The 10,000-nt window shown below is 49.1% G+C and overlaps 1 protein-coding gene across 1 annotated transcript in view; it reads right to left on the bottom strand.

Moving 5' to 3' along the window:
- Positions 1-10,000, bottom strand: part of vps13b (vacuolar protein sorting 13 homolog B) — a gene marked incomplete at its 5' end in the record, with an annotated part of 281,095 nt that overhangs the window by 72,915 nt on the left and 198,180 nt on the right.

Raw genomic sequence — 10,000 nt, 5'->3', positions numbered from 1 at the left:
GCGGGGAGGTCTGATACAAGGCCGAACACGGATATTCAATAGCAATGAAAAACGGATTAAAACATTATCTCAAAACAAATCAACATGTGTTCTGCTCGGTTAGCAGTAGTGTGGGATCACAGCGGGCAATAAAAGAACAGAGGGGCTCTTTGGTGACTTTGTTTCGTGTTTGGCTCTCTTTTTACAAGTGCACAAAACCAAATATCTGGGCTGATTGAAACCATGAACAAATTGACCGAAGCATCAGTATATTGTCTGGCCGCAGTTAGAGACATTAAAGCTATCCCTCCGAGGGTTTTTTCTCTGCGGTCCTAAAATCATTTTTGCACTTCTTACGATATCGGAATGCGCCTTTAAAAGCTTCGACCGAGGCGAAGCCCGGATGGTTCCGTGCAGTGGCTGTGGCATTCTCCATAAAGTGTTTTGGGTTCTGCACCATTCCGAGGTGGCAGATGATATAAATCAATGTGAACATGTCCTCCGTTTTTCATCTCAAATCAAAGCAGGCAGCCTCTGCTACCAGGCCGTGCCATCCTCTCCCCTCATCCTCCCCTCATCCTCTCCCCTCATCCTCTCCCCTCATCCTCTCCCCTCATCCTTCCCCCAGCCCCCTGAAACAACGCTCTTTGTTTTCGCATTCCCACGGGGGAGATGGAGAGAACAACACACCAGAGTTAAACACTACCTAGAACATGATCTATCACGGAAAGAAAACACTTACGAAACAGAGGCACTAGTCACTCCAATGTAAGCATACATAAATACAAGAGGGAGACAAGACAAAGGAGCTTTCAGCTGGGTTCCATTGGATCCAAGTGTGGTCGAAAAAACACAAACACGACACGAGTTGAACTCCTATTTTTTTTTTTTTACCGTCCTCAGGACGATGTAGTGGCGGTCTTTCCAGGTGTGACACCACAGTGTTTTTTGATAATCGCCGTTTAATCGGCAACATCCGACACGATTACGGTGTCAGAGCGGCGATCCCTGACGCTTTCTCACACGAACGCCTCGGATGTTAATGGAGGACGTCTGCTTTAATTAGCTGCTGGTGTGCATTAACATGATTATCATTAACTCATAGAAGTGAGCTGTAGAGAGGCGGTCGGTGTCCAACCCCAACTCCCCCATACCCCCCACCTCCCCAATTCAATTCCCCCATACCCCCCAACCTACCCCATAACCCCCCCCACCTCCCCCATACCCCCCCCAACCTCCCCATAACCACCCCCACCTCCCCCATACCCCCCCACTTCCCCCAACCCCCCCATACCCCCAACCCCCCAGACACTCCCACCTCCCCATACCCACCGAACTCCCCCACCCAACTCACCCCCCCCACCCCTGTCTTCCCCGACCTGCACATGGTTCCTATTACAGCTCTTCAGCCATGTACTCTCAGCTGCTTCTCCCACATTCAGCCTTCCTCTTCCTGAGAATTAAATGTATATTATTGCAGTGGCGGAGATACTGTTTCAGACCTCCAGGCATATATTAAACCCACTGGCAGCACATTAAACAGAATGCTTGACTTATTAGATATTTCCTATTCTAAACAGTGTCATCAAAGGCTAAAAACAAGATCCATATAAAAAGCAATGCCGGGCTTCCATACACACGCCGTGCCAGAACCCCTCTCCTCTCCAACTAATGAGGAAAGGATGTGCTTCGCTTCTCCACTAGAAGTGAACGATTTTTCCGAGCACGGGGATGGAGAAATAGCAGGACTATGGGGCTACAGTACATGTGTGTTGTGTTAGAGTAAACTTGTATTTGGTGAGGAGGTATTTGAAAAAGGTATCCGGCGAACGCAAACATCCCCAAAACCCAGCTCCTCGTTGGGAGGGGAGGGAGACGCTGCAGCTGCTGGGAACAAGCAGAGAACAGAGGAAACCACCAGATCGTCTCCTCTCTGGCCAGGCTGGAGCTGCCCAGGCATTTACAATTACACTAACTACCCAGTCTGCTCTCTACCAACACAACCAAGACAGAGCACAATGTTCTTTACTTCTTAAATGTCATTTAGATTCACAAATAAGTACATGAAATGAATGGGAAGAACAATAGAGTATAATGAAAATGAAAAATGACACTGAATACACACACACACTAAAACACACACACACACACACACACACGCACGCACACACACTATAAAACATATACATATACAAATGTATATAAAACACACACACACACACACACACACACTACACACTACACACTACACACACACACACACACACACACACACACACACACACACACACTGTTGGCTGCGTCCCTCTGTCTGCAGGCCAGCGTTTCTCTCCCCTGTGAACATGAGTCAGGAAGTGAAGTGACCAGGTATATGTGCTCTCAAGCATCCGGCAATTTCTCCATTGACAGAGGGTAATAAATCCACAATGCAAACATGTACAGCTCGCTCCGGTTTAAATCCCATTTTCCAGTCATTACTTTCTATTATATAATGGTGGCACTGAAGCGTTGTTTCCAGATCCCTGCGCAATCACTCTCCGACACTGATCAAAACCCCCATGGCCAATCATGAGGTCATCCTCTCTACAACAACACCTCAACTGTGGAAAAGTCTCAGAAGTGCACAAACCACACATCTCAAACTGCCAATCACAGCGGGTGCATCTGCGTGTCATTTGACTGACATGCAGCCTAGCTGAGGGGCTGTAGTACTGCACAGGGACCGACTGTCATTCCACGCTGAGGTCACCCGTTTTCACAGGTGTTTGGACGACTGATATGACTTTTCCAACGGGGCCCCCACTTTCGCCTCGATAGTTGTGTAATAACTGCCCTTTATTCATCCCTTATTCATGTGTATTAATAACACAAACTGCTCCATGTTTTCTGCTCAGAGTTTGGTGATTTGAACCGTATGTGGCAGCCTGACATGTGTACACAGCCACTGACACTAATGTCTTCAGTTGCTTCAGAGAGTCGCTAATGTCAGACAGGGGCACATCAAGTAAAAGATGGGAGGATCAGACCCCTAACCCATAACGCATGGAGGTCTTCTGTTCTTCTGCCATTAGACTTACTTCACTTCTGAGGAACATGGATACTTGCTGCGCCATCGGGTCACTACGGTGACATCATTAACGCGAACGATCACTGATGTGTGAAGGATCAGTTCAGTGACATCATTAGTAAAGAGACATCATCGCTAATGGAGGTGTCAGGGCGGTGGTATAATTAGAATTTGGACAGCGCACTTTATTGTCTTTTAATTTGGGACAGTGCGTCGTTGATTGAGAGGTCAGTTGTGTGACATCATTAGCGTGGGACAACACGAGTGAGCGAGAGGTCACTTTAGTCACACATCATCAGTGAGGGAAGATTATTGAAGGAGGGAGCGTTTTTCCAGCTTTATGATGACAGCACGGCTCAAGTGTCTGTTGGAGTCGTACAGGCTCCCTGGACCAAGCGCCCGCGCTGTGCTTCAACTTCCAGAGTTTACAGTCTGAGCTCATGCTGGGCTACTCTACTTTTTAAAAGACCATAAAGTGGAATGTCAAGGCCCATTTTCTTTTCTGCTGACTGAGGAGCTCAATGCAATACCTGATTATGAAGAAAATAATAACAGTTAACTGAAATGTCATAAAGACCACAATTCACTCTCTAATTTTCTTGGGGGGGAGGAAGAAATGTATAATATGAAGTCACTGCTCTTTTGTAAGCACAACAAGCAGCCCCAGCATCAAATGGTTCGTTTAATATGTTGAACTTTGCTTCAATAACAAAGGCAACCTGCTATGCACTTCAACTGAACCACAACAAAGGCACTGTGAGGGGTTGTGACCCCCGGCTGATCGCAAATGGAGGCAGAGCAGTTCAGAGGGACTGTCAACTGCACTTTATACACAACATGGAGCAGAGCACAGGACACAGAGGGGGAGAGAGAGAGAGGGAGAGAGAGAGAGAAGGAGAGAGAGAGAGAGAGAGAGGCAGCTGGTTCAGTGTACAAAAAAAGAAGAAAAAACTAGGTGTCCTGCTGCCCTTTAGAGAACATGACCATCTCTGACAGTTCTCTCTTTTCTCTGTTTCTCTCTCTCTCTTTCCCTCCTCTTGGGCAGGATGGGAGCAATATCAATATCCTAATATTTTCCTGACTTGTCAGGGGGTCTTTTGTTTCGCTGATGCCACATTCGGACAGGAGATACCAAACATCCGGTGACAGTAATAATTCTAACATGTTGACATTCCCGAGGCCCTTGGTCAGGCATCCCGGGTCCTGACTTCCCAACCCGGCGGGAGGAGGATGTAATTACTGGACGAGAACACGTCACACGCTCAGGGCCTGAAAACTGCTGTCATGTTGTCAGGATGGAGCGGAGCAGAGCAGAGCAGAGCAGAGCAGAGCTGAGCTGAGCAGAGCAGAGTAGAGCAGAGCAGAGCAGAGCTGAGCAGAGCAGAATAGAGTAGAGCAGAACAGAACAGAGGGAGAGATTGGCCCATGTAGCGTAGCGTACTGCACCCTTGTTTTTCATCTGCTCTGTGGTTTGGAGAAGTCATGGCTCGGAAACACACACCAAATGATAAAACCTGTTGCAGTAAAAAGAAGAAGAAGAAGAAAAAAAACACAAAAGAACGTCTGAGAAAGTCAATATCCTCCCTGTGGGGAGCTGTGCTGCTCAACAGAAAGTTGGCTTCCAGAGACAGGGAGGCTTTTTTTCTACTTATTGGACTTCAAAACATTCTCCCCCTACAGTACAGTACATAAGCATGTTGGCCTGCATGCAGCATTGGTTTGCCTACAAATAATTTGCCACAAAAACGGCAGATAAAAAAAGTCTGCTCTATGTTAAACGGGCCGATTCAAAGGCCGTGACATTCTGCAGACTACGCCGTGGTGCTCAACACGTTGAGTCAGATGATGACGCTACGCAGCACGACTCCATCCAGGCCCTGGAGCTGTGAGCCGGCCATGCCCCAAGTCTTAATCTGCAGCAATCTACTATGATTTAACATGCCTGACACCACTCTGGGAGCTTCACGTAATTTATTGCCTCAATTATCTACAGATCAACCAACACAAAGGTTAGATATGGGTGAATATAAGGACACATAGCATTGTTATTGCGTATTGGTAAGAACATTTTCCATGTTTGAATGAGCAAGTAGTGCAGCAAGGTCTTGTAAAAAGATGTCAGGAGACAATTACTAGATTAACGTCATAAGCGCTAGTGAAAACAAACAGAGGGATTCAGATCCCATCAGTATGATGTAAGTATTCAGAAATTATATACAAATCTTCTCTGTTCATCCCATCTAATCATATGGCATGGATATGCTGCTGGAAGGACTTTAATACTGTATACGCAACCTGCTCAATCACACTGCATCCAATAAACAACACATCAAACCGAACAAATAAATAATCAAAAAAACAAAGACATTTAGTGAAAATATAACGACCTCAAGCCAGATACAGGATCACAATACTACATCCAGATGGAGGAGTATGGAATGGATGATGGCCCCTTTAAAAAAACATTAGATACAACACTGCCAGCCCCTGTCCTAATGGCAGCGTATTCCCCTGCCATCTCCACGGAGCTTCACATAGTTGGGAGACAATGAAGCCATCTCATCCGTGGAGCTGGCGACCGCCTCGGAGGCCCAGATGTGGTGTGGAGGTGCGAGGGAGAGAGAGAGAGAGAGAGAGAGAGAGAGAGGGAGAGAGAGAGAGTGAGAAGGCCCCCCTGGGGGGTGGGCTTAATTGCAGAGATCCAGGCAAGAGGCAACAGAATCAGGCCCTCTCTCTTTCCCAGGGAGAGAACAACTGGCTCTCATTAGCCGTCGCCATTTATATTTAGGTTTCAAATTTGTGTGGGGGTAATTTTCTAATCTAATATTCAGGGCCTGGTGTTTATGCATGCCGAGGGGTCCCAGAGTGAGGTGGGCTCTAGCGGTGATGTTAGCGGTCATGGGTGTGTGTGTGTGTGTGTGTGTGTGCGTGTGTGTGTGCGTGTGTGTATGTGAGAGTCTGTGTGTGTGTGAGTGTGCGTGTGAGTGTGTGTGTGTGTGAGTGTGTGTGTGAGTGTGTGTGTGAGTGTGTGTGTGTGTGTATGAGAGTCTGTGTGTGTGTGTGTGTATATGTGTGTGCGTTCGTGCGTGCGTGTGTGTGCGCGCATGAGTGGAGATGGTCCAGTGTGTGGGTGACGGCCCTGCTCCAGACCCTGCGGGTCCACGTCTGATGGCTGTGCAGCTGAACGGAGCAGACGGTGGCGGTGGCTCAGTTACCCTGGTGGAGATGGATCAGAACCTCAGATGGATCAGGACCAGAGCACCAGAGGACCAGCGGGGTAATCTCTGGGCTCGGGTTACAGCCCCTCTACACGGCTTTCAACTTAGCGTCATTAGCAGCATTATGTTCTCCACAAACAAACAACAAAAGGAAACTTCAAACTGCATTGTCTTCAGCAGGGCTCAGCCAAGCAGACGTCTATGACTTCAAAAAGATGCCTTCCATTAGGTCATGAGCACTCGTGCTGTCGGCCACTTGCGGTTCTGCTGTAGTTATGAGTTTTTTCTGGGGAGGGGGGGGTGGGGGTTGGGGGGTAAACAGCAACGCAACAAAACAAGGCTGACCCCGGGGTGAACGTGATTGCGGGGATGGGCCCCAGGTGGTTCCGGAGAACTCTGGGAGATGTTGTGATCGTCGAACCCCCTCAGGGGGGGGGGGGCGGGCGTTGACTACGGGCCTGCGAAGAACGCTGCTGGCAAACATTTTATTTAGAGGAAAGAAAATTAGACGAAAAGGGATTGAAATAATCTTCCTTTAATTTATTTCTGGAGCAGGTCCCGGCGCTGATGAGAATGGAAGCTCTGAAGTGTTGTTGGGCCGATGAGGGAGAGTGATGCAAGGCCCCTCGCCTCCCCTACTGAGAGATCCTGGGCTATGTCACTGACACGGCCTAGCAGGGCGAGGATGCTCACGGCAGGGCTGGGGTCGGGGAGCAACAGCGGGATCATAACTTCTACAGATGTATACACGCGTCTCCAGCCGGGCCTGAACATCATACGGATTTCCCGGAAAAACATCCACTTAGTTCCGGCCACACACGCCTTTGGCGGGCCGAAAGACATCGCTCAGCCGAGTGACATTTTACAGATCCGCATATAGCCTTCAGAGGCTAATTAGACAGGGATAGATTCCCCCCCCCCCTAGCGTCACGTGACAAAAAGCGGGAGACGGTATTCGTCGGGAGGGGGAACTGAGAGGCGACCTCAATGACAGCCATCAAAAGCAGAAGGCAGTTAACTCCCCAATCATCTTGTCTTGAGTGATGGATTTAAACAGGGACACTTTGGAAGTGACAGAGTGGGAAGCAGAAGAACACACACACACACACATGCTTGACTGCATCATCCAGAGGGAGGAAAGAGAACCCAATACTTTGCTTCACCTGTTATTGTAAGTGGAATCTTGCTTATACAGGTGTAAAGATTTTTTTTTTGTCTTTCTCCTGTTTTAGAAAGAATTCAGGACCTAATATTGGACAGTCTGTGGTCTGTCCTGGTCTGGCTGGCCCTGCTTTTACGGCTCCCCTGGGGTACGTGACCCTATTTCCCTTGCAGGCTGAGAGAGAGGGGGCACCGCCGTCTCCTCACCTGAGATGAAACCTGATCGCCGGGTCACTGGGAGGCCCGCTGCCTCTCCTCAAAGGCCGCATTTGTTTCCCTTTAATAGAATTCCAACTTTTTCTGATTTTATCTGGGAGTTTCACGCCAATTTTGACAAACCGATACGAGCGGGCAATTCAGCTGCTACTGATCTCAAATATATTGAGTTTCCAAGGTGAATTTAAGAATGTGCCACGGTTGTGCTTTGTGAGCGGGGTTCGGGGGCGAACCATTTGGCACTGGGATTGGGGAAGGTGAGTTGTTTTGACTGGCTGTCAATTAGCAGTTGATTCACATATGAGGGGTCACCGAGCTCCTCGCGAAAAGATACAGTTTCATAACAAAGAGGAGAGCAAGATGAACACTCGCTATGAAAATATGTATGTTTAAGATAAGCTGAGGCAATGCGCTTACTTAACAGATGTTAAGCAGCCAAATGGAAAAAGGAGACAGACGCGTAGGGAGCCCTATTTATTATTGCTCACTACAGAAATGGGGCGAAAGAAAATAAAGGCAACCCCCGAACGGGGGAGACGTCTTTGTTTTCCGGGGGCCCTGAAAGTGATCTGGCTCTCAGAGAGGGTTAACAGGCAGGAGTGATTCAGGCCTGACCTCCGCAGCTCCGAGCTCCCACATTTACAGACAACACTTAGGACAGCGCTCCGTGACTGAAAGCAAACAGGAGGGGGGCGACAGCCTCCTTCCTCCACGGCGCCCGGGCCTCCAGCCGCCTCTCCGCACGGGATCATCTCCCACACCTCGCTGGGCTGGACGTCCAGGGCACGGCATCCGAGAGACGGCCAAGACGCCGGCGGGGGCGACGCTCCAAGTATCACGACTCCGCAGGCAAGTAGAACATTATGAAACACTCACAGTGAGAGACGCGGTTCCCAGGGAGCAGGATCCAGAGACACGTTCATGACGGATCAGACTGCCAAATTTTACAATAACATCACATGTGATGAAGACATGATTCTGGGCTTTTATGGACCAAACAAATCATTTCCCTCCATTACTGGACAGAAAGAGCATGAGGAGTTGTCCGGGGTCCATACATTGTACGCATGACGGGTAGGTGTGTGGACACATCTCACATACGCTGCACTTGAAGGCCTCTTCCTCTACCGTATTATCCTCTCACAGGGACAGGCCTCTCTCGATCTCGCCGTCGACATCCACACATGCGACAGCCGATAGACCGCAGACAAACAAGACCGGCCGCAGTACGTACTACGGAATTTGAGTCGCGCGTAACAGATTTATCGGATCCCAAACAAACTAAATAAGGGTCTGTATTTTGGTGGGAAAATATTCCTCACATAAACCCACCTAGTCCCTGTGCTAGTCGAGCTTGCGTGAGAAGAGACGAACCGCGCTTCACTCCCCGGGCCCCGTGTGGAACACTACTACGAGGTAATATCATAATCTCTACACTGTCATCTTAAATCTGCTTCAGGGGAAGGAACCCCCTGACAGCCAGCCAGCGCTGGAAGGCACTGCGTTTTCCGAGAGGATGAGTGCCAGTCCACGAAGGAGAGGGGGGGAAGAGAGAGAGAGAGAGAGAGAGAGAGAGAGAGAGAGAGAGAAGGAGAGAGAGAGAGGAGAGAGAGAAAGAGGGGATGTGGGGTTGGTGATGGGTCTCCCAATGTTTACTGAGAAGGGTGATTCAGATGTTCCTGTGACGTCTGCTACCTTGTCCAGAACCTGGTCCGCCAGGGCCAGAGAGAGCTGGAAGGGCAGGAGGGGCGGAAGTCTAACGCTCTGTTTCACAAGCGTGTAATTAGCCTGCGATGAGGTGGAGGAGGAAGGAGAGAGAGGGACTTCCCCCCGCACCATGGGTATTTTCCCTCTCACAGTGTGATACACGCACATGGTGAGAAGCTGTGTGTGTGTGTGTGTGCGTGTGCATGTGCGTGTGTCTGCGTGTGCACGCTAGTATGCTCAGCTCTGGGTTTCCGTTGTGTTCTTATTGAGCCCTGAGATCCTCCAAATTGTTACTAATTGTTTTCTTTTTCTATTACGCTCGTTCCAAGTTTGGTTTTGGAAATATATTGGATGGATGTCATTGTGGCGGCTGGCGGCGCCCAGGGAGAAGGTTGTTCCAGGAGAGAGTTTCCACTATAAGGCCTCAGAGGAATGGGGTGGATGGCACAGAGATGGTAAACAAGAGGAGAAGGGCACAGTCGGGAAGCAGGCAGTAAGTAAGAGGATTGCGTCCTGTGACAGTGCCAGCCTCTGTGTAACACACACACACACACACACACACACACGCACACACACACACACACGCATGCACACACACGCATGCACACACAGACACACAGACACAGAGACACAGAGACACACACACACAGAC

The sequence above is a fragment of the Nansenia antarctica genome (assembly GCF_963989245.1).
Source record: "Nansenia antarctica genome assembly, chromosome: 10".
Lineage (NCBI taxonomy): Eukaryota > Metazoa > Chordata > Actinopteri > Argentiniformes > Microstomatidae > Nansenia > Nansenia antarctica.
Note: the sequence above shows the minus strand (reverse complement) of the source record. Positions and strands in the feature narration are given on the sequence as shown.